Source organism: Canis lupus, chromosome 10, assembly GCF_011100685.1.
Source record: "Canis lupus familiaris isolate Mischka breed German Shepherd chromosome 10, alternate assembly UU_Cfam_GSD_1.0, whole genome shotgun sequence".
Taxonomy (NCBI): domain Eukaryota; kingdom Metazoa; phylum Chordata; class Mammalia; order Carnivora; family Canidae; genus Canis; species Canis lupus.
The window spans coordinates 43,229,159-43,256,601 of NC_049231.1; the positions used below are offsets into that span (position 1 = coordinate 43,229,159).

The 27,443-nt window shown below is 44.0% G+C and overlaps 2 long non-coding RNA genes across 4 annotated transcripts in view; one reads left to right on the plus strand and one right to left on the minus strand.

The window, feature by feature from the left end:
• Positions 1 to 23,735, minus strand: part of LOC111097706 — a 158,503-nt gene extending 134,768 nt beyond the window's left edge. For all 3 annotated transcript variants that reach the window (XR_005365766.1, XR_005365769.1, XR_005365768.1), the window contains exon 1: positions 23,575 to 23,735. This is a non-coding gene — a long non-coding RNA (uncharacterized LOC111097706). The remainder of the gene's footprint in view (positions 1 to 23,574) is intronic.
• LOC119873656 lies at positions 11,582 to 26,108 on the plus strand. The gene is made up of 3 exons (XR_005365774.1): positions 11,582 to 11,768; positions 12,913 to 13,003; positions 25,905 to 26,108. It is a non-coding gene; the product is annotated as an uncharacterized LOC119873656 (long non-coding RNA).
• Positions 26,109 to 27,443: the final 1,335 nt, after the last annotated feature.

Sequence of the window (27,443 nt, forward strand, 5' to 3'; positions counted from 1 at the left end):
GCTTGACAGAGATTGAAAGTGTGTGTGTGTGAGTGTGTGTGTGTGTTGTATTGTTTTGCCTCAAAGGGTTGGATGGAATAGATCATTCAAAAAGAAAGAAATTTCCAGAATGTCTTCAATCATCTGCACAAAACAGAGTCTGAAATTGCTCAGGAAAAAGCTCATTGATAAAACCACCACCACAGACGAAACCAAATCAATGTGGCAGTCTGTTGCAAATGTCACAGCATCACATATTATTTATACCTTCACAAAGAACTGCAACCAATTGTGGAATTACTTTTTCCTGCCTGTCTGAACTAGTTTGGAAGAAGACAGCTGCCAGGGGAGTAAGGCCCAATGCAATGCAGAATGGGGATGTGCTGAAAGTACTGGAACAGGGAATCAGCCCCAGGTCCGAGAGGAGGAGAGGTGGCTGCCTGATGGTGCAGGGCAAGGTTGCCCACAGTGAGATGAAAAGGTGGTGCTGGGCACTGTGAGCCCTCCTTATAAAGGAGATGTAGAAGGCAGGAGGCCCAAGCAGGGAGAGACCCACTCCGTGGGAGATATTCCCCCCTTTTAAACTTGTTCTTTTTGAATGATGTGAGTGATCAACAGACACCTGATACAGGGGCGTGAAGAGGGCATTCTCTTTACCTCCTCCAATCCCAATCGTTAACCCTTAATGTGTATTTCACTGGAACTCTCCATGAATTTACATATCTATATATGGATATGGATATATGGTATAATATAGATATGGTTATATGGATATAATCTTATGTAAGTGGCATCAGCAGAATTCTTTACTGTTGGTCACTCCCTCCCTCTTGAGACTCTTTCTGCCCTTGGTTTCCAGGGCTTGACCTCTTTGGGCTCTCCTCCTATCTTGCTGCTTACTATCTGGTCCTTCTCCACCTCTCATTCTGGGTCCTCCTTACATGAGTGACCTCAGAATGAGGGACAGTCCTTGGCTCTGTCTGGGACCATTTCTCTACCTCTTTGGTCTTTCCCAGTCCTACGGCACTGCTTAGCACTTAGGAGATCTTGGCTTTCAATATGTTCCTCTGGGCTGAAGCTCCACCACCCCCTGCCCACCTGACATCTCAGTCAGGAACTCTGACAGGCCCTATAAACTGGTCCAAGGCAGAACTCTTGATTTTGTCCATCCTGAACCTGTTCCTGTCCCAGTCTACCCACCAGTTACTGGCCTCAGAACTGAACCAAATGATCCTGTGTGGCTGACCCACCACATCTCTTGGCCCCATTTCCAACCATGGCTCCAGTGGCACAGACTCCAAGGAGAAGGACTTCTGTTTTATTCCTTACTACAGCCCCAGCACATAACAGATTCTCAATATATGTATTTTAGTTAAATGAACTAATTTTTTATTTTCCTTTTCAAACATTATTGTCTTGGGGATTTTTTCATATTGTTATATATAATAACAATCTCTTATTCTGATTATGACATAATATTCCATCCCATGATTTGCCCTTACTTAACTATTCTCTTACTGATAAAAATTTGAGTCGATCTATTTTCATAGTTATAATTAACAAATAAACTAGGTGGAGAGATTTAGGAGAGGAGTCCCAGTCCTTACATAGGGAACCCATGGATGGGGTTTCAACATGTCTAGGAACTTCCAACGTGCCTAGGTGTGTGAATATGTAAGTCCTTGACTCAGTGGGAATACTGGTTTCTTAACCTCCTAAAACTTATAAATCACTGGATTAGTATGTTTGCTTAAACTAATCCAGGCCATCTACTATGCTGGCCCTGACAACTCTTAGCAGGAAAAACTAACCAATTTAGAAGAACACTGTCATTAGTCCAGAGACCTTGAGGTAGTGTGTTCTGGGTGAAGGGACCAAAATTGGGAAGGGTAAACCTGCTGCTGCTCCCTGATGATCTATGGCTGCCTCTTTAAACCTCCTCTGGCCTCCTTTCCTTCTGACCATGGGCCTAATGGGATCTTCCTACTCCAGGTAGCATGTAGGAAATGCCTTTATATCTATAAATTGCTATTTTGCTTTTCTGACTTCCAAGTTTCTCCATCTCTTAGTCCTATACAGATGACAGCATACAAAGGTTAAAAAGAGAAATATCAAACAAGACCATGATGAGATGAAGTTGATGAGAGCACCGTGAGCTCTTTAAGATGCAAAGAATCTCTGAAAATTCTGCCGAGGAGAACAGATGCCCCCAGACCCCTGCCTTGTTCAAGTATGTGTCAACTGTGCAGCATTGGGCTGCTGTCTGTTCTTCTGTGCCCCTCAGCAGTTCCTGCTGTGGCAATCGAGTCACTTATGGCTTCAGGAAGGAGTGCTGCTGGCCAGAGTTGAAGGAGAAGGAGGTGATGTTCTGTACCAAGCCTTGAGCAGCAGGTCCCCTCCCAGCCCTTGAGGAGCAAGCTTTGCCCACGGGCCAGTCTCTCAGGAGACCCTTATCTGTCCACTCCCTACAAGCTCCTTGGGCCTCTGAATGCTGAGTCCTGGCTCTCACTCCAGATTAAAGAGTATGGATGATATGTAGTTCTCTGATCCAATGTCAAATATCTCAATGTACTTTACTGACAAATGAGTGGCTCTGATGCTTTAGGGTAGAAGAACATAGTGAGTGGTCAGATTTGAAAATCTGTATTTTTTGAAAGAATATTTTATTATAAATCTAATACCGTATAATGATTAAAAGCATGGACTAAAAGCCAGACAACCTGAGTATAAATCACAGCTCCACACTGATCATCTGTGCTCTCAGAGGAGTTTCTTCATTGTTCTATCTTTCAGTTTCCTCTTCTGTAAAATGTCAACAAGATAGCTCTCCGTGGCAGAAGTCCCCGGCTGCTCTCCCTTCTCTGTGACAGGATTTGTGGAGTGGCAGGTGCTGGTGGGCTCTACCACATTTCCCAGCCTCCCCTGCAGCATGGCCATGTGACTTCATCTCCCACTGAATAAGTGGAAATGACTCGTGTTGTTTCTAGGTTCGGCCTTGGAAGAGCAGGTGTCTGCCTCTACACTCTTATCCTCTGCCTATGATGGCTCGAGTAGCCATGATCAGAGCAACTTTAGAAGGCACATGAAGACAGGAGTAGAGGAGCCATCAGCCTGACCATCTTGCCTTCCAACTTGGAACACAAACGGTCACAAGAGAGAGAAATAATCTTCAATCCGGTTAGAGCTGCTTCGTTTTTGTTTCTCTTTCTTAAAGCAGCTATTGTTATCCTCACTAAAGCCCTACTTCACAAAGGTGTTGGAAGTATTCAATATGTTAATAAATACAAAGGAATTAGGACAGTGCCTGGCACAGAGTCAGTGCTATGTATATGTTGGCTATAGTGCTGCTGATGAAAACCATAGTAACACATCATCATGTAGTTAGGAAAGAGGAACATATGTAAAACTCATGTGGTGTATTTCAATGCTCTGTATCAATGAGGCGTGCCTGATGCAGAGTTTTCTACTGTCCAGCTCGTAGCTCAGCACCATTGCCCAGACTACCCACAACTGGCTGGTAATACAAAATACTAAAGCACATGACATTTTGGATTGTGTCTTTGATTACAGAAGTTCTTTATGATAACTAAAATAGTATACCAGTCTTAGAAAGTTACAAAGAGTGATTAGAAACTTGTGCCAGGAAGACAGGAACGGAGTGATAATTATCATGATGACTTTCAGCTACTTAGAAATATAAATGTGAAGAACACTGATACACCACCCTTTTTCTAAATGTGACTGCGGTAGGTACTTCTTTGTGTCTTCTTTCCTGCTTGCCTGCTCTTACATTGACACTTTAGGTGAGTGCATTTCAAGAAAATGCAGTGTTCATGACCACTGCAGAGCTCACAGCCCCAACGCATGCTCCCTTGGTTGCTTGGTTACTGGAGGAGAAGAGAGCTGCATAAGAGAGGCGCTGGGAGAAGCTTGTCCAGAGGAATAGCAGGTAGACTACAGAACCGTGGGGTTGCCAGGAGCCTTTTGTTCTGGTAAGTGCATGGAGCTGCTGCAGCTTCATTGTGTGATGGCCCAGGCAGAGAGAGCTGCCCCCTGCTGTCAGTCCAGGTTAACACACACACAGCACCCACAGGGGGCCAGAGTGTCAACTGTGTTGATCCCTATTTTGGACAAGAATGAGAAATGCCTGAACTATTTCCAGCTCCCCTGGATGACAGTGTTGACAAGGACCTCCCCAGCCCTAGCCCTGGAACTAACTGGAGATGGACAGCTCCCAGACTGAACCCAAGGCAGCGTGAAAGCTGCCATGCCACTAGCACATCCTACAGCCTAAGACCAGAGTCCTCCTTGCATCACACTAGCATTTTGAATTCGCTCTGGAAGTCCAGGTAGAGCTAGCTAAACAAAGAAAAAGTTCTCAGACTAAGAGCCCAGCCTGTCAAGGGATCCCAGAATTCTCCACTACCTGTGAAGCCCCTATACCTAGCTAAGTGCTTGTGTAATGTGGCTACTCCACACGTGTTTGATATGTCTGAGTGAAAGACTAAGTGAGCACAAGGCAGGTCAGCGTGTGGTCACAGGCCCAGGCTCTGGGCACAGACATCTTGGTTATGCCACTCACAGGTGATACAAGCTTGGCCTAAGTCCTTTCCCCTCTCAAGCCTCAGTATTTTGATCCAAACAATGGGAATAGATAGAATTACCTAACAGAGCATTGAATAAATTCAACATAAGGCAGGCAAAGTGCTTAGCATAGAGTCTTTCAAATAGTATTTGCTCAATAAACGAGGTGACAGCCTCAGTTGGATGCATCTGTTGTCCTGGAGTAATTATCAACATCACCCACTTTCACATTTTATTTTTTTTAAGATTTATTTATTTATTTATTCATGAGAGAGAGAGAGAGAGAGGCAGAGACACAGGAGGAGGGGGAAGCAGGCTCCACGTCGGGAGCCCGACGCGGGACTCGATCCCAGGACCCCAGGACCATGCCCTGGGCCAAAGGCAGGCGCCAAACTGCTGAGCCACCCAGGGATCCCCCACTTTCACATTTTAAAATGTCCCAGATTGAGTGGTAAATGAGAGGTCCTATCAACAGATGATGATGATGACAACTACTAATTGGGACAGGAGGCTAGTCAGAGACCAGATGGGGTCCTAGCCTACAAGCTTGAGCTACATGGCTTTGAGCCAACAACCAAGGCCCCTTTGCTCCTGGCACCATTCAGTCATACCATGCATAAACGAAGGGATGCAGGTTATCACATGTAGTGCAGATCAAATCAGAGACTATGTATGGGATGTTCTGTTTGAAAGGGATCCTGTCCTCAAGGAGCTTCCAGCCCTATTGCATGACTGTGAGGAATAAGTGAGGCAGCCAAGAGCATATGTGAGCAGGACTGTGAGCAGGACAGTGAGCGGAACAGTGCGGCGAGTCCCTGGGAGGGAAGGGAGTGTGCTACGGACAGACATGAGGAAAAGACCCTTAAGAGCTAAGGGTGGGACTGGGCTATGGAAAACCTTCTGAAGAGAATTCCACGACTTTCTTCCTGATATTGGTTTCTCTCACAGACTTCCCTTTGTTTTCTCCTCAGCAAGGAGCTTTGCAGAGACGTCACAGGTGATGACAATGACAAGCATGTGTAGGGCAAAGCCATTTAATAATCCACAAGCAGCAGCTTCAGTTGCAGAGCTGGAATTAAGCACTGTACACGTCACCAGTAATTCCTTTACCTCAACCATCAGTAAGGCTAGTGCTGTTAGTACCATTTAAAGACAGGGAGGTGGAACTTGGCGAATGAAGCCATTCCTCCAAGGTCTTCCCACTGGAAGGGGTGGGACTGGGATTTGAACTGGGTCTCTCTAGCTCTTGGGCTTCACCGGCTCCTGGGACATCTAGAGTTATGTGCCATGGCACAGTCAGAATGAGAAGGCTTCCTGCAGCCCAGGCTGCTGCCCCCGACAGTCCCCACTACCATGGAATAAGCCAGAGAGTCAGATATGAAAAGACCAGGAATGCCCCACAGAGGGAAGTCCTGCTTTCAAAGAACCACCCACAGAGAGACACATAACACGTGGAGCTTTGTGAGAGTGTCAATCTGAGTCTCACCCAAGTCCCCTCTGGGCAGTGGGTATCTACCTTAAGGATAGTAGCAATACTCAACATTACCTGAGCACATATTACATGCCAAGCTCTAGGTTTGATGCCCCACTTGAGTTATTTATTTTAATGTCACAGGAACCCTATGAGGTGGGTGTATCTGAAAATGTGTACAAACCCCACCCCCACCCCCAGTCCTGGCTAGCTCCATCTCAGAGGCAGAAACTCAGTGCCCAGAAGCTTCTGGAAATTAGAGCCCAGAAATTCTAACTCAGGGCAACAATTTTAACTCCCTCTGAGTATGAAGTGGAACGTGCTCCCACCTAAAGGCCAATGGGTCATGGGTGGTGGCAGGTGTGTCCTGAGCAAGTGTGAACCTTTCTGGTCAGTTGTTTCCTGGCACCATTTCAAATTGTATGTGTGTGTATGTGTGATAAACACTCAATTCTATCAAAGAAAATTACAAAATGTGAAAATTAATTTTTCTCTCTAGCAGGGAAACATCAGGGATTACAAAGTACGTTAATGGTATAATATGCAGGAAGAGGGTCACATTGCTGGCTTTGGCCTTGGAACATAGGAAGGAGCTGTAAGAATAAAGATATGCCCCAATAGGCATCCAATAGACTGTGTCAGAACCTCAATGTATTCCTGGGATGAAAGACAAATGCAGGCCTCAAATGCAGAAGTACAGGAGTGAGCCTCCAATTTCTGGGGCCTGGGGCAGGAGACATAGGCAACAGGCAGGTCCAGGAAAGTCTGGGGCAACAGAGATTGTCCAGGTAGCAGTTCAAGTACAAAGGCCCAGTTACCCACTTGGCTGCAAGGTAGGAACTTAGCAGGAGAAAGGCAGGAGCAGCCCAGTTGCTAGGACTGAGCTCCAAGAGAAGAGCAAGGTGAATCAGACACAGAATCCCCTGTTTCTATATGAGGAGCTCCTCCAGTGTCCCCAGACTCAGGATGGAAGAGCTCAGCTGTGCTGTAGGGACAGGTCATGGAGAGGCATGGGATCAGGGCTGGGAGAAGGGAGACCTGGCAGGTCCCACATGAGATCTCCAATATTGGTCTGGATACCATGCAGGCAAAACCCAGCAAAGAGTAGGACTGGACATGACTGCTCATGCATTAGTTTTCAGAGGGGCCCCCAGAGTGCCCAGCTTCCAGTATGCTTCTGGCAGCACACTGTGTGAAATCTTTGGAAGCAGTTCCCTTGTTTGTACTTCCAACAAGAATTGGTTTCCCCAAAAGTAGGTCAAGAGCTCCTGGGAAACTTATGGATTCTGACTTTGATTTTTCCATCTTGAAGTTCAAAGAGCATGAATAAGTTCACTAGTAGAAAAAAACATTGACTTTTTTGAAATCCAAAACATGTTTGGCATGAAGGGAACTAAAAACTGAAGGAGTTGGGGAAAACCCTAGTTGTGGCCTAGCAAATACTCACCCAGTGTTTGACCCTACTCTGTGGTCATGGCTGTGCCCCACTAGGGACAGGTAGGACAGGTGAAGCTCTGGGTATAGAGACTATGACTGGATGATCCAGCATGTTCTTGTGCTACCACCATCTGCCCCTTCCCACTTACAATGATCAGAGTGCACACGGTCACTAAAACTGCCTTTTCTGCATGAGTCACAAGAACAACTTATTATCTCAGTGAACATCTGAAGCCTCCTGTATAATGGACAGGTTTCTTTATCCCTCTTTACTTGAAAGAGGAAATGAGGGGATTCCAGCAAGGGGGAAGGTATCATTTCACCCTTGGCTCATGGCTCATGATACTACTATGAGTATGAGCCATGCAAAGAACCCAGATCTTTAAAAACCAGGACCACATGTGGTTTATTTTGCATCTATAGCAGTATTTAGCCCAGGACCTTGTCCAGAGTCAGTTGTTAATGAATAAATGAGCAAGGAACAAAGTTTGTGTCCTCAGAGTCTGGCATAACAGTATCTGCCTATTGAAGGATGGGATTAGGAGCAAGGCCGAGGCAACAAGTCCCACTCTGCTTCTTGCCAACTTCAGTGGACTTCTATTGTTTTGGCCTGACCAGCAACCTCTCTACCTTCTTCAGGAAACAGCATGCTGGTTTTCTAGTGATATACCATCTCTTCTTCATTCTTGATTTAATTAATCTGATTTGGGTGAACATGACTACCCTAGATTCCAGTGGCCATGTGACCTAACCCAGAAAATCACAGAATCAAGTGAATGACTTATAAACGATTTCAATTTTTTGAGGCAAAAGACTCCTACATTAGAAAATGATTTTATCCAAGTAAATCCAGATGGCAATATTCACAATAAACTGCTTTCAATGGCCCTGGTCTCTCACCTTGAAAATATGAGATGATTATAGCAGTGATACAGGTTACCTTGTCCTCAGGCATCAGAGAACATTTATACAAATGAGTAAGTGGGAACAAATTAGGTTCCATCTCATGTCGATAAAACTTCAAGAGGAACAAGCACCCCTTGATCTGATTGTTAGAGCCAGCTCGGCTACACGGAGATGTGTTTCAGTTTGTACAGGAATCAGGGTGGAATTTATAATGCATTTTGAAGATCTTATTCTTCAAACACATATATTAATGCAAAACAAAGAAAAGCAGCCTTATCTACATCTTGGGCAACTTGTTGACTTTGGAATGAGGGTCTCTGAAAGTCTGTGATTTCATCACCTGTGATCTTTTCATTTCTGGCCAGGTCCTAAGCTTTTGGTTGGGGTGCTATCAATAGTTCAATTCAGTTCCCTCCCAACTGGATATGGTCTCTGTTGGCTCCATGGTCAGGAAAGGCCTAATCAATGACCACGAGGTGGTGACGTCATCTGCAATTGTCTATGGGACTTGCCAACGTTGGCCACTCCTGGGCAGTAAGCCAGACACCAAACCTCAGTTAGGTCTATTAAATGTCACTTTTGTTCCAGGGCAAGTGGCATTTGAGTAGCTCCTTCACTAGGCTGAGTGAGGGGGCAATGGGATCATCTTCTAAAACAACCCTTGGTTTCAACAACGGCTTATGTGATTCATTAGGCCAACCCAAAGATCACATGGGCTCTTCACATAACTACTGTTTTGAGAAGGGCAGCAGCCTGACTCTGGGCCAAGATCCAATGTCTCAGCTGTGCAGTCTCAGGCTATGGGCACCTCAGGAGGGACAGGGTCCCTAAAGTGTCTGCCAATGTGGAGCCTCTACAGAGAAGATTCCATACCAAGGGGCTTCTGATAGCAGAAGACAAAATAAAAGTCATCCTCATTCCTTGGAAATGTTTAAAAAATGAATATGGAAGCAGAATTAGTTTCTATCCTTCTCATCGGAGAACCAGTCCTTTGGATTCACCAAACTTCATTTCCAGGTAAAAGGTTGCAAACTTGGGATTCATCACTATTTATTGAAACCAAAAGATAACATAATTGGAGATTTGTCCCAGCATATTTTTTCTTCTTTTATCACTCCTGCATTTGTTTTATTTTATTTTATTTTTTATTTTTTTGCATTTGTTTTAATACTAATGTTAGTCATCTCTAAATTGAAAATGGGGGATAAGGGTGCCAAAGTCACTTTGCTTAATTATCAACAAAGCAAAGAAGCAGAGCTCACAGGAATTTTGACTTCTGAGCCATCCCCACCTCCTGAACACACTACATGTACTCAGCAGAGATTTGAGCACATAGATGATGACAGGACTATCCCCTTTCCAGAGAGAAAAGTCTGAATGTTGCATGACTATGGCTGTGGCTCCAGAATTACATCCTCCCTCCATTCATCCAAAACGTCCTTTCCAAAAGGAATTCCTTTTCTATGAAGCCGTTTTAACAAGTCCAATGCTCTGCTCAGGAGACCCTACCAGAATTTACTAGCTTGAAACTACAATTTTAGTCGAAGGAATCATAAGAACTAATCAATTCCAGTGTGTGTGCACCCTTCGTTATACTCTTGTTTCCCCCCTGCTTTATTTTCAGAAAGTATTGATTTTTAAAAATTTCTTTTTAAAGATTTTACTTATTTATTTAAGAAAGAGAGAGAGAGAGAGAGAGAGAGAGAGAGAGAGAGAATATGCACAGGGAATGGGAGAGACAGAAATGGAGGGACATGGAGATGGAAAGAGAATCTCTAGCAGATTCTGTGTTAAGTGTGGAGCCCGAAGTGGGGCTTGATCTAATGACCCTGAGCTGAATCATGACCTGAGCTGAATCCAAGAGTTAGACACTTAACTGACTGAGCCACCCAGGTACCCCTCAAAAGGTATTTAAAGGAGCTTCCACCATTAGTTCCTTTCTGTCTCACACTCAAATCTACATGGTTTGAACTCTGCAGTGATCCGTGGCTTGGCACAAACTGCATGTGAGAGCAGGAGCAGGAGAGCAGGCACAGTGTTTGGCAGTCCAGGTGTGCATGACCTGCCTGGGGAACAGTAGAGAGAGACCTGGGTGACCACTCTCCCAGCAGAGGTCAGGAGTGTGTACACATGGTGAGCAAGTCACTAGCTGGTCTCATGGCATCTGCTTGTTTCCATGCTTCTGGATATACAGCAGTTAGGTGCACACATCCCACCTTGCTTTCTCTGACTCTAGTGTTCAGAACTGTGTGAGGGCTCCTGTCTGCCACTCCACTTCCCAGGGAGGGGGACCCCTCAGTGAAGAGGCATGTTACTCTGAAGGTGCTCAGACACTACCCCATACCAAAACCAACAGGGCAGTGACACATCCACCAGCACAAGAAATTTGGTGTCTAGGGCCTACAGTCCTGTGAGGAGCTCACAGAAATATTTTAATTTTAATTTAAAGTCAGAAAAAAAGTGAGTACAATGATAATGAATATAAGATAATTAATCCAGCCTGGATTATATTTACCTTCATATAATGCAGTCATAACATATAATTTTTAATACTTCTTCTATATAGGAGAGAGCCCACAAAGGCAAAAGTACTCAGGGCACCTGAAAGCCCTATGTGGCCTAAACACCTGACATCTTCTGACTACAAGAAGGCTAGGAAACTAGAAAGCCAGAGCACAGAAATGCCTTTTTCCTTCCTTCTTTCAATCATTCAATCCTTTCTTTTTTCTCTCTTCCTTTTTCCTTCTCTCCTTCCTTCCTTCCATGCACCCGAGAGGAAAAAAAAAAATGTGTGCCTGAAACAGTGGCCAGAGAGCCTGCATCTGTCAGGGAAGATGTTTAGAGGGAGCCACACTACCCATATCAAGTGAGAAAGAAGCCCATGGGACCCAGTGGAAGATGCCTGGCTTCACACACTGCCCCAGCCTCCAAGAACAGGCCTTCCTCCAGGTCCTCATCCTGGCTCCATCACTCCTCTGGTTGAAACTGTTGAGCATCTACTCCAAGTCAGACACAAAGATGACAAGGACCTGCCTCTGCCTTCTAGGCCCTCCCTGATGGGAAGGGACATGGAACAAACAGGCAATGACAAAGCAGTGTGACACACATAGTGAGTCATGCCATGGTCAGGTGGGTCCAGCTGCAGAGGCAGGACTGTTTTCCAGAGAAGCGCCCCTGGAGCCCAGAGAGGAAAGGTGTGGGGAGGCCAGAGAGTAAGAGCAACATAATGGGGATTGTGTGTCAAAACACTCACCCTCTGGCTACGGAGATTGATTGCAAGGAGACAAAACTGGAAGCAGGAGGCATTTAAGGAAATGGAAGTAATCCAAGACAGAAGGATGTGAATCTGAATGAATGTGGAGGCACTGGGATAGAGAGGAACCGAGCAAACGTGAGACAATGAAGTGAGATCTCTAAACTCAGAGATGAGTGAGGTGGCTCAAACCCCCTGGGTTATCAGGAAGATGTGGATCTCCTGGGAATGGCACAGAGAGGAGGTTGGGTGGCTGGGTCTGGAGTGTGTTGATTTTGAGAAGCACCTAGATAGGCTTTGGTGGGCATGTGGAAACCTGGCAGTCTAAGCCAGAGATAAGCAGTTTCCTCAAGTGAAGGAAGGCTGTGGTTTAGATAAGCCTACCTGTTCCTGTTATTGCCAGAGGCAACCAGAATGGATACTCCAATGGATGCTCTAGGAGTTGCTGGCTTTTTACCATGTTGTGAAGACTTTGTCCAAAATGCCTTCCTGAAACCCCTTGACAAAGTCTGTGATTCTGAGGACCACTGGGAAACAGCAGCAGGCTACTGCCCACAGGACAGCAGTCCCTCCCTCTACCTGGCTATACCTGGCCCCAGCACCTCAGGCCTCAGCTCCCACACCTACTGCCTGCTCTCTGCAGCTATCTGTTCCCAGACTAAAGTACTGGGCTCTCAGCTCAGTACCCACAGAAGCAATGGAACATGAGGAGGGTGGGTGAGAAAGGGGAAAGGGGGCAGGGTGGGGGGAGGTGGGAGGCAAGAAAGGGAGCAGATGGGAAGGCAAGGAGATGTGATTACTGGCTAGCCTTGTGTGACCTTGGGCAAGTCCCTTTCTGAAACTCTGTCCTCAACTGTTAGAAGTTAGACTGTTCTACTGATTTCCTCAGCGGCCTGCAGTGTTAGTATATGGCAAGTCTAGGAACTCATGGATCCAGAGAGCCTAGGCCATGGGCACTCACTGGCTCTCACACCTATATCTGAGTCCTCCCATTCATGGCATGGTGTACTCAGAGCTTCCTGGCTGGGGTGAAAAGTTCCTCCCCTAACCAGCCTTGCACTTTTTCTAACTAGCTAGTCCAACAGAGAGAGCAGTCTCAACTGCTCTCAGCTTCAGCCAGACCCTCCCTTTGCCTGGTGGGGTGGCCCTGGCTCTCTCCACCCCTAGCACTCTTTCCTGTAGTCCTTGCTGGCCCAGAGAGGGACTCCTAAATGCCTAGAGAGTGGGCAAAGCCCTCCCCTTTGCCACCTTTCCTAACCCATTGAGTGTTTCCGTCTTCCAGGAGCTTGTATGAAGCTGACAGGAGCATCCCCCAGACCCTTTGTCCAGACTCATGAGCCTGTATTCCTGTCCAAGCAAGACCCCAAGACTTGGTGAGCCTCAGCCTGGGTTCTCTTCCTTGGGGTGCAGGTGTCACACACAGGGGTGGGCTGCCCACCTCATTCCACATGCAGAGTAACCAGTCCATGATGGTAGGCAGGAGTAATAAAGCCCCCCATGCCAGCGATGGGCAGAGAGGTTGCCATGGAAAGGGGAGTCAGCAAACCAGCTGGTGCTGGAAAACACTTCAGCATTTAGACAGATGTGATACTAAGGTCGGTAGAGCGCATAGGATAAAGCTTTGTTCTGCTTCAACAGCATAAGGGAAGAAAGGCTCTTGGACGCTTGAATAGGTTTTATTGTGGCCTTGGCTCCAAGTTCGGTTCTAAGGACTCAGAGAGTTTACTGCTTATTTGTGAACTTAGGAGAGAGAATAAGAAACAAACAAAGCCTAGTGCTTGACAACCATACTCTACCATGTGAAATCACTTTCCCAAGCTCCAAGGAAGCAGAGAGGGAAAAGCCAGAGCCCCTCACATCCAGGCATTTGTTACCTGCTTAAGAGACAATGACAAAGAGATTTCAACACCAAGTGGCAGATGAAGACCTAGCAGTTCAGAGAGGGATGAAGAGTCCCAGGCCCTCTTGGTGCGCACACCTGTGGTTTAATTCTCTGTGCAGGGACAGGTTTGAGCTGACGTTGCCTTCCCAAACCTCCCAGCAGGTTCTGATTGATAGGGGCCAGACAGCACACCAGCTGACCACCCTACTCTGTTGAACATAACCCATCCCCAGGTCAGCTTATCACTCCCCTTTTCCATCAAGGGAGATGGAAGCTTGGAGAAATCAGGCAACCTCCACAGTTAAGGGGCAGAACCCACATTCACAAGCTGGTTCATCAGATTCCTAAACCCATGAGAGATGGGAGAGAAGAGACTGGCCTAAAAGAGTTGGGCTGTGAGCAGAACTTAGCAGACAACTGGGAGAGGAATATTCCAAGCAAAGGAAACAGAGCAAAGAAAAGATTTAAAGGATTAGATTCAACATGAGAAACATTTTGCCATTTGTTTGAGTCAAGTAATTTATGCTCTAGACTTGCTTCTGCTCAACTCCGTGGAATGCTTAATCTTTCTGAAATTTAATTCCTCTCTTGCAAGATGGGGTATATTGCAGGGTCGTATGGATGCTGTGTTAAATGTAGTGTCAGCCATGAAGGTGCTTTCAGATGGTCAAGGCACCAAATAAGTATAGGACACTGTTGTTAAATAGATTAAGTTTACAGGTGACTACCAAGTTAAGCACAAGCAACCCGTGTGAAAAAAAAGACACAGTATATCAAGATTTGTTAGGAAAGGAGGCAAGTAGAAGCCTCTTGTGATGCTGCTCCCTGCTCTTGCCATTTCCCAAGCTTCTCTGAAGCTCTCCACTGCCCCCGTCTTCTACAGGGCGAGTGGCTATAAGAGGAAACATGCCCACAGAGGGGGCCGGCACAGTTCCCTGGTAGATCACACCCTCACCGGCCACTTCCCTGTGTGACAGCACCACGAGGCTGTGGGCTTTAAGTGCAGAAAATGCACTTGAGAATTGGTCCAGGGAAACACATGGTGGGTGATCCTGACGTCCTCAAAGCCACTGCCTAATGTCCCTGCTCCTCATGGCCACCTCCAAATCACCTACCCAAGAATCTCCTGTCCACGGACTCCAAGGTCTCTCAAACTCTGCTAGTCCAGCTGCCTTGGCCTCCACAAGAAAAGGCTTTTTTTGACTTCTACTTCTATGTATTTACTAAATTTCACCTTATTTCTGTAAAACTATTCAAAAAATAGGAAAAAAATAGAAAAGTGCAATTACCCCACAGCCCACCACCTAAAAAAAACTTAAAAATTGTGTGTGTGTCAAAAGTCCAGGGCGAGATGGCTTCCCAGGGTAATTCTATCAAACGTTTAAAGAAGAAAAACAATACCTATTCTACTAAAGCTGTTCCAAAAGATAGAAAGGGATGGAATACTTCCAAACTCATTTTATGAGGCCAGCATCACCTTAATTCCAAAACCAGACAAAGACCCCACCAAAAAGGAGAATTATAGATCAATATCCCTGATGATCACAGATGGAAAAATTCTCAACAAGATACTAGTCAACAGGATCCAAAAATACATTAAGAAGATTATTCACCATGACCAAGTGGGATTTATCCCCGGGATGCAAGGTTGGTTCAACACTTGTAAAGCAATCAATGTGATTGATCATATCAGCAAGAGAAAAAACAAGAACCATATGATCCTCTCAATAGATGCAGAGAAAGCATTTGACAAAATACAGCATCCATTCCTGATCAAAACTCTTCAGAGTGTAGGGATAGGGAACATTCCTCTGTATCTTAAAAGCCATCTACGAAAAGCCAACAGAAAATATCATTCTCAATGGGGAAACCCTGGGAGCCTTTCCCCTAAGACCAGGAACACGACAGGAATGTCCACTCTCACCACTGCTATTCAACATAGTCCTAGAAGTCCTATCCTCAGCAATCAGACAATAAAAGAAACAAAAGGCATTCAAACTGGCAAAGAAGTCAAACTCTCCCTCTTTTCAAATGACATGATGCTGTACATAGAAAACCCAAAAGACTCCACCCCAAGATTGCTAGAACTCATAGAGCAATTTGGCAGTGTGGCAAGATACAAAATCAATGCCCAAAAATCAGTGGCATTTCTATACACTAACAATGAAACTGAAGAAAGAGAAATTAAGGAGTCAATTCCATTTACAATTGCACCCAAAAGCATAAGATACCTAGGAATAAACCTAACCAAAGAGGTAAAGGATCTATACCCTAAAAACTATAGAACACTTCTGAAAGAAATTGAGGAAGACACAAAGAGATGGAAAACTATTCCATGCTCATGGATTGGAAGAATTAATATTGTGAAAATGTCAATGCTACCCAGGGCAATGTACACATTCAATGCAATCCCTATCAAAATACCATGGACTTTCTTCAGAGTGTTGGAACAAATCATCTTAAGATTTGTGTGGAATCAGAAAAGACCCCAAATAGCCAGGGGAATTTTAAAAAAGAAAACCATATCTGGGGGCATCACAATGCCAGATTTCATGTTGTACTACAAAGCTGTGATCATCAAGACAGTATGGTACTGGCACAAAAACAGACACATAGATCAATGGAACAGAATAGAGAACCCAGAAATGGGCCCTCAACTCTATGTTCAACTAATATTTGACAAAGCAGGAAAGACTATCCACTGGAAAAAGAACAGTCTCTTCAGTAAATGGGGCTGGGAAAATTGGACAGCCACATGCAGAAGAATGAAACTAGACCATTCTCTTACACCATACACAAAGATAAACTCAAAATGGATGAAAGATCTAAATGTGAGACAAGATTCCATCAAAATCCTAGAGGACAACATGGGCGACACCCTTTTTGAACTTGGCTACAGCAACTTCTTGCAAGATACATCTATGAAGGGAAACAAAAACAAAAATGAATTATTGGGACTTAATCAAGATAAAAAGCTTCTGCACAGCAAAAGAAACAGTCAAAAAAACTAAAAGGCAACCTACAGAATGGGAGAAGGTATTAGCAAATGACATATCCGATAAAGGGCTAGTATCCAAGATCTGTAAAGAACTTATTACAGCAATGTCCACAATAGCCAAACTGTGGAAGGAGCCTCAGTGTCCATCAAAAGATGAATGGATAAAGAAGATGTGGTTTATGTATACAATGGAATATTACTCAGCCATTAGAAATGACAAATACCCACCATTTGCTTCAACGTGGATGGAACTGGAGGGTATTATGCTGAGTGAAATAAGTCAATCGGAGAAGGACAAACATTATATGGTCTCATTCATAAATAATAGTGAAAGGGAATAGAAGGGAAGGGAGAAGAAATGGGTAGGAAATATCAGAAAGGGAGACAGAACATGAAGACTCCTAACTCTGGGAAACGAACTAGGGATGGTGGAAGGGGAGGAGGACGGGGGGTGGGGGTGAGTGGGTGACAGGCACTGAGGGGAGCACTTGACAGGATGAGCACTGGGTGTTATTCTGTATGTTGGCAAATTGAACACCAATAAAAAATACATTTATTATTTAAAATAATTAATTCATTAATTAAAAAAAAAGAATGCCAAAATAAGAAGACATGTTTTCCACCCTAAAAAAAATAAAAATAAATAAAAAGATAAAAAAAAGAACTTATTAAACTCAACAGCAAAGAAACAAACAATCCAGTCATGAAATGGGCAAAAGACATGAACAGAAATTTCACCAAAGAAGACATAGACATGGCCAACAAGCACATGAGAAAATGCTCTGCATCACTGGTCATCAGGGAAATACAAATCAAAACCACAATGGGATACCACTCACACCAGTGAGAATGGGGAAAATTAACAAGACAGGAAACAACAAATGTTGGAGAGGATGTGGAGAAAGGGGAACCCTCTTACACTGTTCGTGGGAATGTGAACTGGTGCAGCCACTCTGGAAAACTGTGTGGAGGTTCCTCAAAGAGTTAAACATAGAGCTACCCTACGACCCAGCAATTGCACTGCTGGGGATTTACCCCCAAAGATAGAGATGCAGTGAAACACCGGGACACCTGCACCCCAATGTTTGTAGCAGCAATCTCCACAATAGCCAAACTGTGGAAGGAGCCTCGGTGTCCATCGAAAGATGAATGGATAAAGAAGATGTGGTTTATGTATACAACGGAATATTACTCAGCCATTAGAAATGACAAATGCCCACCATTTGGTTCAACGTGGATGGACCTGGAGGGTATTAGGCTGAGTGAAGTAAGTCAATCGGAGAAGGACAAACATTATATGGACTCATTCATTTGGGGAATATAAAAAATAGTGAAAGGGAATAAAGGAGAAAGGAGAGAAAATGAGTGAAAATATCAGTGAGGATGACAGAACAAGAGAGACTCCTAACTCTGGGAAATGAACAAGGGGTGGTAGAAGGGGAGGTGGGTGGGGGTGGGGGGTTGGGGTGACTGGGTGATGGGCACTGAGGGGGGCACTTGACGGGATGAACACTGGGTGTTATACTATATGTTGGCAATCAAACTCCAATAAAAAATATACAAAAAAAAAGTGTGTGTGTGTGTGTGTGTGTGTGTGTGAATGTTATACCAGAGGTTACCCAAACCTACATGCAGAAGAATAGATTTCTGGAAATAATCATGTAAAATGGCATTTTAATACATAGCTTTTTAAAAAGCAAAAGCATTAAATTCAGTTTCACTGAATTTATCATGAAAAAATGAAAATGACTAACAAATTCAGTTTCATTGAATTTATCATGAAAGATGAAAATGACTAACAAATTTTCAAAAGAATCTTTCTTTTATTTGGCAGATAACTTTGTTTTTTTTAATAAATTAATTTTTTATTGGTGTTCAATTTACCAACATACAGAATAACACCCAGTGCTCATCCCGTCAAGTGTCCCCCTCAGTGCCTGTCACCCATTCACCCCACCCCCCACCCTCTTCCCCTTCCACCACCCCTAGTTCATTACCCAGAGTTAGGAGTCTTCATGTTCTGTCTCCCTTTCTGATATTTCCCACACATTTCTTCTCCGTTCCCTTATATTCCCTTTCACTATTATTTATATTCCCCAAATGAATGAGAACATACACTGTTTGTCCTTCTCCAATTGACTTACTTCACTCAGCATAATACCCTCCAGTTCCACCCACGTTGAAGCAAATGGTGGGTATTTGTCGTTTCTAATGGCTGAGTAATATTCCATTGTATACATAAACCACATCTTTTTTATCCATTCATCTTTTGATGGACACCGAGGCTCCTTCCACAGTTTGGCTATTGTGGACATTGGGCAGATAACTTTGTATTCTATTATTGCAAAATCTTACAAACATATGGAAAAGCAGAATGAACAATAAAATGCCCTTACTGTCCACTTTGAACAAATCTAGACATGTGCCTAGGTTGAAAAGTTTTTCTTTCTTTTTTTCAATGAAAATGTTAATGAAAAAATAATTCACTGACAGAACTATACCTGGCGCCTTTCCTGGCCACTGCAGAGCACCTGCTTCTGCCTGGCCTTCACCTCGAGTTGCACTTCCCAACCTGGGCTTCCTGTCCTGTGTCCCTTGGTGGGTGCCCTCCAGGAACCAAGGGGCAGCTCTCACTCCAGCCAACAGCACTTGACTGGGACTCTTTCAAGAGTTAGCAGTGAGGTCACTGTGAGTCCCACCCATGACCTGCCAACAGTGTTGATCCAACTGGAGCTTGCTCCTTTCTGTGGCCCCCACCACTCAGCACTTACCCAGGATTTGTCACCACCTTTCCCAGACTCCTCCCCTAGCAAGGCCTCCCTAGGCCTGTCACCTCCCTGCCTTGTCTCCTGGGCCATAGAGACTTTTTTTTCAGTGTCTTTTGCTAAATATGCCCTTTTTGTATAAATAAAAGATAACTTGGAAAAAAAAAAAAAAGCCTGTTTTCCCAACTAGTCAAATTCCGTTCCTGGATGCTGGACACTGGGCACTCAACACCTACCCACCCACCCCACACCTCCATAGTCAAACCAGACACAATGCCCCACAAGCATTTTACATTCATTGTCTTGTATCCACATCCTTATCTAGAAAGTTGGCCCTGTTATTATCTCTGCTCTAGGGAAATGAGGACTCAGAAAGCAAAGCAACCAGTTCAGGTAGAAAGGGCAAAGCTAAGATACAAATTCAGATCTGTCAGACATCAGAGCCTGGGTGCTGGAGCTAATTTCTAAAAGGATTTTGGGCTATATGTAAGCTGTCTGGGTACTTATGCTGACAAGGAACAAATATTTGGATGAAAAAAGTTTTCAAGAGCAGCTGGTGACATCAGAGCTCCTAACCCCAAGCAAAGTGAGAGGAGATTTCTGTCCAAGAGATCATTTCCCTGGGTTTCCTACAAGAAAAGACTATTTGGAAATCCTCTCCTCTCTCGACTGTGGCAGGCAGTGAGACTGAGTAGAGTATTGTTCAAATGATGATGAAAACTGAGCATGGCTGGGCCACCCAGGCTAATGCTTCCAGAATTCTACCGACTGACCACAACAATTCAGTGAGTTGTGAATCTCATATATTAGCAACAGATGAGGGTATTTGTAAAAGTTGGAAATTCAAAACAATCATTTTTGGAGGATGATTTTATAGTAGCGATTGAGGTTTAAAACCAACAATAAGCCTGTATTTCTTGAGGCTGAAGCTCAAAGCCAGCCTGATGGTACCAGCTACCAGCTCCAAGGGCACAGAGGCAGTGAGATGAGCCAGTCTGACACCATGTACACTGGGACCCCACATCCACCATCACCAGCTACGGTCTCCCTCCCTTAGTCCTCAGGCACCAAAGAATCCATGTGCGAATTCTATCACTCAGGGTACAAACAGGAGACAGAAAGCACATCAGTAATTTGAACAGGAAAAGTGCAACATAGAAGTGTATTAACTAGTAACAAGAGATTTACTACTGAGAAGGGATAAAAGAGCTCTAAAGAATACTGTAGGGCTAAGCGAGAACTCCAAGCAAGGAGCCAACTTGGCTGGGTCTCAGACCTCAGGGAGATGGTGTTCATGGGGTTTTCTGAGCCACTTCTAGTACACAGCCTGGGCCAAGGCTGGAAAGCAGGATGCCTCCCAGGGTGTGAGCATATCTTGGTGGAAGGTAAGAGCCCCAGGGTGTCACACACGCCACTGGCAACTATGCCATAGGGGCTAGAAAGGAGAAAGCACCTGCAACAAAAGTAAGAGCCTCTTCCTTCTCCAATGTATTTCCAGAACCGTCTACTGACAAATCTAACAACAACAAGAAAATGTTTACAGGGTCCAGCTCCAGCATCTCAAAGCAAGGCAGAGATGCGTGGATTTGGAGTTGCGGAGAAATAGATAGGTACCTAGCTGCAGCACTGTTTGCAACAGCTGCAAACTGGAAATAACCTACATGCTCATTGATAAAATAGGATAAGTAAGCAAAATGTGGTAGAAACATACAAATGAATAGGACACTGCAATAAAAATGAGTGAATTCTAACCACACACAATTACATGGCTGAACCTCAGAAACATAAACTTGAGTGGGAAAAGAAGTTGCAATAGACAACATATTTACAAAGCTTAAAAACCAGTAAAACAGTATGATATATTGTTAAATGATACATATAGACATAGAGCAGCTACTTTTAAATGAGCAAAATAATGAAAAAAAATACTCAGAGAGGCTACTTCTGAGAGTGAAATGGATATAGGACAGGGAAGAAGCACACAGTAGTTTCAAATGTATTGGTAATATTATAGTTCTTGTATTGATGGCAATTTCACGAGCATTCATTTGATTACCATGCCTCAAAGTTTACACAAATGTAACACTCGTTACCTATGTACCTCTGTGCATGTCAGAATTGCTTCATAAAGTACAAGGAATCAAATTTTATGAGGTGGGTTTGGGAGTTACCTGGTCTAACAACTGCTCCTATTCAAAAGGCCTGGATATCTTAATTGATACAGATCCATATGAGCCAGCAGGTGCCAGGCTATTGGCAAAACAAATGCAAACGTTGCAAAAACATAAGCAAAACGCCCAGGACAAAGGAAGCTATAGTCCTCCATCACTCTGTGAGGATCAGATTACATCGAGCTATCTGTCCCCAGTCCTGAGGGACCTTCCAGGAACACAGACCATCTGGAGCACTTTCCAGTAACACACGAATGGGCGTTCTTACAGCATGAAGAGCAGATTTAGCCTAGGTAGCTCACAACCTGGAGCAATGGTAGGAGAAGGTGGAGGGTACTGGATCTGGGCTCAATTAAAAGAACGATTTGCACAACTGAAAATAACAAGTGTTGTGAGGATGTGAAGAAAATGTAATCCTTGCTTCTTGCTTGGGGGGAAATGTGAAATGGTACAGCCGCTGTGGAAAATGGGATGGCATTTACTCCTAAAATTAAATATATAATTATGATATAACCCAGCAGTTCCACTTTTGGGTATATATTCAAAAGAACTGAAAAGAGGGATGCCTGGGTGGCTCAGTGGTTGAGCACCTGCCATAGGCTTAGCACATGGTCTTGGAGTCCCTGGATCAAGTCCTGTGTCAGGCTCCCCACGAGGGGTCTGCTTCTCCCTCTGCCTGTATCTCTGCCTCTCTGTGTCTCTCATGAATAAATGAATAAAATCTTAAAAAAAAAAGAACTGAAAACAGAGACTCAAACAGATATCTGTACACCAATGTTCATAACAGCATTATTCCCAGTAGCCAAAAGTGAAAGCAACCCAAGTATCTACTGACAAAGGAATGGATAAAGAAAATGTGGTCTATATATACCATGGAATATTATTCAGTCTTAGAAAGCAAGAAATTCTGACCCGTACTACAATATGGATGAAACTTATGCTAGGTGAAATAAGCCAGGTACAAAAGAACATGTATGATTCTACTTACCTGAGATACTAGAATAGTCACGCCATAAAGACACAAAGCAGAATGGTGGTTGCCAGGGGCTAGGTGGAGGGGGTATGGGAGGCAGTGTTTAATGAACATGGAATTCCAATTTAGGAAGACAAAAGTTCTGGAGATGGACCGGTGGTGATGATTACACAACAATGTGAATGTACTTAATCCACAGATCTGTATACTTAAAAAATAGTAAATGTTATGTTATGTGTATCTTACCACAACTTAAAAAAAGAACCATGTGTACTGAATAGAATGGGCTGTCTTGGCAAGTTCCTTGTTACCAAAAAGGTTCACACACAGCCTGGGCAACCATCTTGTTGGGAACAATCTAGATTGGGAGCTCTCATGGCTCTGGCCAAAAGCTCTGCTTGCAGGAACCCAGTGTGGGGTTCAGGAGCTGGGAATGGAATATAAGCAGGCTCCCTACATCACAAAGGAGTCAGCCTGTATCTAGGAAAGGTAGATGGGTCTCACCAGCAGACTGAGCTATATCCTGTCACAGACACTCAGGCTTGAGATACACCTGAAGGAAGGTGGGATGGTCTGGAGACTTCTCTCTCTCACTGACACAGGGTCCCCAGGAATGAACTTAACTGCTTTGGGGTTTAGGCCTAAGCCCCAGGCCCTCAGTGTTACCAAGCACCTTCTGTTTTCATCCAACACAGTGTCAATCTTTGGCAGGACCAAGCCCTTAGATAAGTCCCACCGCAGGTTACCGGGTCCCTGGCCGGGATCCTGGCCTAGCCCAGTACTGACACCAGGTCCCAGCCTGAGCCGGCTGACCACACAACTCTCTCCAAACCAACCAACTTTCACTGTTTCCTGATAATGATTAGGGCCCAATGTAGTCTTACTGATAGTGTGAAAACTTAGAAATCTTAACTTTGAACTGCAACATACATCTAGACAGTAAAAAAGGAACTAAAAGCATACCTCTGCCAAAAATTTCTGATAAGCTCAAAAGCTCAGTCCTCAACAAGAATAAAACCTGGACCAGCTTTGAGGTCACCCTTCTGCCCTGAATTCCCCAAAAGAAAGTATTTTTGAAATAATGAATTGAACTTCTTATCTGTCCTTATCCTTCAAAACTCATTTTCAAAGCCATCTCTCTCAGAAGCCACTCACCTTACTCAAGCAAAATCAGGCTGTGTGTCTTCACAGGGTTTGGTTTCTACCCCTGTCTCAGCACCTACTGTGGTTTTCTTGCCAACCAGGTCCAGGAGCTCAGTGATGGCATGATTTCCAATACCACAAAGTGCATGGCATGCAGTAAACACTCAACACATGGTTGCTGAAAAAGTAAATGCATGCATGCATAAGAATGAATACAGGAAAAGCGTAATTTTTAGCTTTGAGCCCAAATTTGCTTGACTCATTATGACACCTAGTGGTGACTAGTCTCCATTGCAGACCCAACAGAATCTGCATAATTACCCTAAATGCATTTCCTTTTGTTCCAGCAAAGGCCTTCTGAGTGCCAGCTATGTGCCAGGGACCATGTGAGTGCAGGGGACATTTAGAAGCTGGTCAGTACCTACTCTTGAGGGGTTTTAGGCCAGAGGCATCAAGTGCTGCTCACCACCACAGAGAGTCAGTATTGTCATTAACGTTACACCATCCTAGGGAGAAATGAAGGACACTGAAGCTCCAATGGCCATGGACCCAGTGTGAAGAAGAGCAGCTTCTGAGAGAAATGGAAACCCTATTACCTGAGCTACGTTGTAACATCATCCTGTTTATCATTCTCTTTAAAGCTAACTTGGGTTCCAAGTTTCAGGGTATTGTCCCAATATTATTTCTGGCTTCAGCCAACATTCCTGGAAAGGAATGTTCACTGTACCTAAAGCCACTCTGGCTTCCTTTATGCCTCCTCCTACTGGAGGAAGGATGCTAGGGAAGGAGACTGAGAAAGAGAACCCAGTCCTGCTTTTTAGTCTCTGTTTCCTTCAGCCATTTTTTCCCTTCTACTTCTCCAATCAAGCTTATATAAACTTGATACCATTTGTCTTTCAATTACGTGAAGGAATAATTTTTAGCTATGGACCAAAATAATACTTGGCTCATTATGACACCTAGTGTCATCACTAAATACATCAGCTATGGTATACTGACCCTATGGAATACCAGTTAGCCACCAGACATCAAGATGTAATGCTATCTTATCACTAAAATATGTCCCGAGTAAGCTTTAACAACAGCAACAAAAATGTCAGAACCAGCTCTAAATCCAAACACTGTGACTAGAAAGGATGTTCATTAAAACTTACCTACGTGTTTATGATAGTTTACTTTTTTGTATATTTTTAATATTTTTACATGGCAAGAATACATTGTTTTAAAATCAGAAAAACAGGAGCTATCTTCATAAGCAAACAAACAATTAAACCCTATGTTTCAAATATGTCAAATCCAGCTACTACACTTGACTGCTGAGGCAGGAGATAGACATACAGAAACACATAGGCATACAGATTGATAGATATATGAAATATAGATACATAGAAACATCACCTGTGAGAACAATGGGAAACCCACATTCTGAGATTCAAGGTGAACTATATGGTTCTTACTTTCCTTTGAAGTGACGTAGTTCTTTCTAATACCCCTAACAAGGCTAACGGACAGTAAGATCAATCTGTAACTATACACACTATAAAAATTCAAAACATAAAAGCAGTTATCAGCAGAGGCCTTGGGTTTTCCACGTTCCAGGATCTGGTACAGCTTCTCTGACTAGAATAGACTCTTCCCAAGGCTCACATTTACAGTAAATGTAATTACACTTTAATGGCATTCATCTCATTCTGTCACTTTTTCCATAGCTCCTATTTTTAACCAGCACAATGGGAACATTTGTCCTCTGATTCACTGACGAGTTTTCAGGCCAGGAGTCTGGCTTTTAAAATGACAGTACCCTTAATCCTATCGCTGATTTTTTAAATGAAATAACAGCCTGTAATTAAAACAACGGAGCAGAGGCAACCTCAGTGAAATAAGAATCGCAACTCAGCACTAAATCCAGGTGATGGGATATGCCAGCCACTGTGCTAGAAGGTAGGAAATGGAGAACAAGTTTCTGATCCTGTCTTTGTGGCTTTGAAAGTCACTTGAAAGTCCTGCACCACAATCCCTACAGAAAGGGGCACTGATTCTTAGATTCCGTTCAGTGAGGCCCACCCAGTGGGAGTGATGAAAGTCAACCCGGGGCTTTTGCTCTTCTGGAAGAATCCCAGGTGACAGTTCTGCCCACTTGAGCAATGCACTTGGGTCTACCAAAGCTAATGGGGCTGTTGGGGCTCTCCATCCATGGTCCAATTATGTACCATGAAAAGGTGGAGTCTATCTCACCTGCCCCTAATTCTTAGCTGGCTAGTTTCAACCAGTACAATGTAATGAGAGTGAATCCCTGTGATGTCTGGGGTTAGGTTACAAAAAGCTACCTCCCTTCCTTCTAGCTGTCTTCACATGCTGGAACCCACAGAACCAGAACCCAGCTATCAGGATGTACAAAGCTGGGCTATGACCAAGACATGTGTGTAGGTGCTCCAGCTGAGCCCAAACTTCAAGCTATCCCTGTCTGGCCCCAGACATGTGAGCAAAGACGCTCCAGCCACCTGAGTCCCTCCCAGCATCTTGAGTCTTCCTCATTGACTAACATCGTGGAGCAAAGGCAAGCTGTGACCACCACCGTGGTATTGATTCACAGAATTTGTGAGCATAATAAAAGAGTGGTTGTTTATGTCACTAGATTTGTGGTAGGTTGGTGGGAAGCAGCAGCAATTGGAACTCCATTATCTGAGGTATGAGTTCATATAATAAACACTTACCTAGTGCCTACTGTATGTGAGGCCCTGTCCTAAGCAAGATACAAATATTAATTTGTATTATCATATTAACCTTTATAGCAGTCCTGGGAGGCCTATGCTATTATTGTCTGTATTTTACAGTTAAGGAAACTAAAGCTCAGAAAAGTTAAGTAACCCTACCCAAAGTTGCACAGCTACCACGTACCATTCAAACTGAGGTGATCTAGCTCAGAATGTGTATTCTTAAACTACCTAGTAGGTGCTTAGGTTCTGCACAAATCTTTGGAGACTTGATGCATCAACTCTACCTACACTATAGGCCCCAGCATCCACTGAGTATCCTTTCTTCCTTTATGCCTTACCTTGCTAAGATACCATCAGATGCTCCAGGGAAGCCCACTTATTTTGCTCCAGGGAAACCCATCTATTTTGTACACCTCAAGAAAGCACTAATCGATGCTTTGTCTTGAGGAAAGGAGAAGTTCATTATGCATCTTTCAGACCGACCTCACGGTGACTCCTGGTCCTGACCTGATTTTTCTCAGGCTCCAGGCAGGGGCTAATTTACATTGCTGCAGCCACACATGCAGCCAGAGATCACTTCTCCGGCTGCAAGCCTTTGCTCAGCAGTCATTTTATTTGGGTACACATTGAGTTCCTTGAATTCTTGTGTGCTTACTCAGCAGGCCTGCTGTCTCAAAAAGAGGACACTGCATGACAATGGCCTTCAAGAGCCCTTTGGAGCTTTTAGGCAGTGGATTTCTTTGCTTCTGTAAACATTTATACCCACCCGCTAGCAAATTCTGATCAATAAAGGATAATGCTTTGTGGTAGTTTTAACAGAAACTCTTTTCCTAAACTCTACTGCCATTTAAGAGTTTTTCCTAAGACCATGGGGTCAAACTGATTGTGGTGCCATTAACTCATGCAAAAATTCTGTGCAGATGTCTCCTCTGCTCTAGGTATCAATCAAAAATGAACAAAACATTCCCTTTGGTTGAACCTTTTCAAACAAATAAAAGCCCTGGATAAAAGGGGCATAGCTTCCCTTACCCACCTATTTGCAAACTTAAAAGTAATTGCCAACCAACTTCTCAGGCTCTTCCCTCCTCTCCCCTCCCTCCTATTCCACCCCTCTCCTTTTCCATCTTTCCTTCCCTCCTTCAATCTCTCCCTCTTTACCTTCTC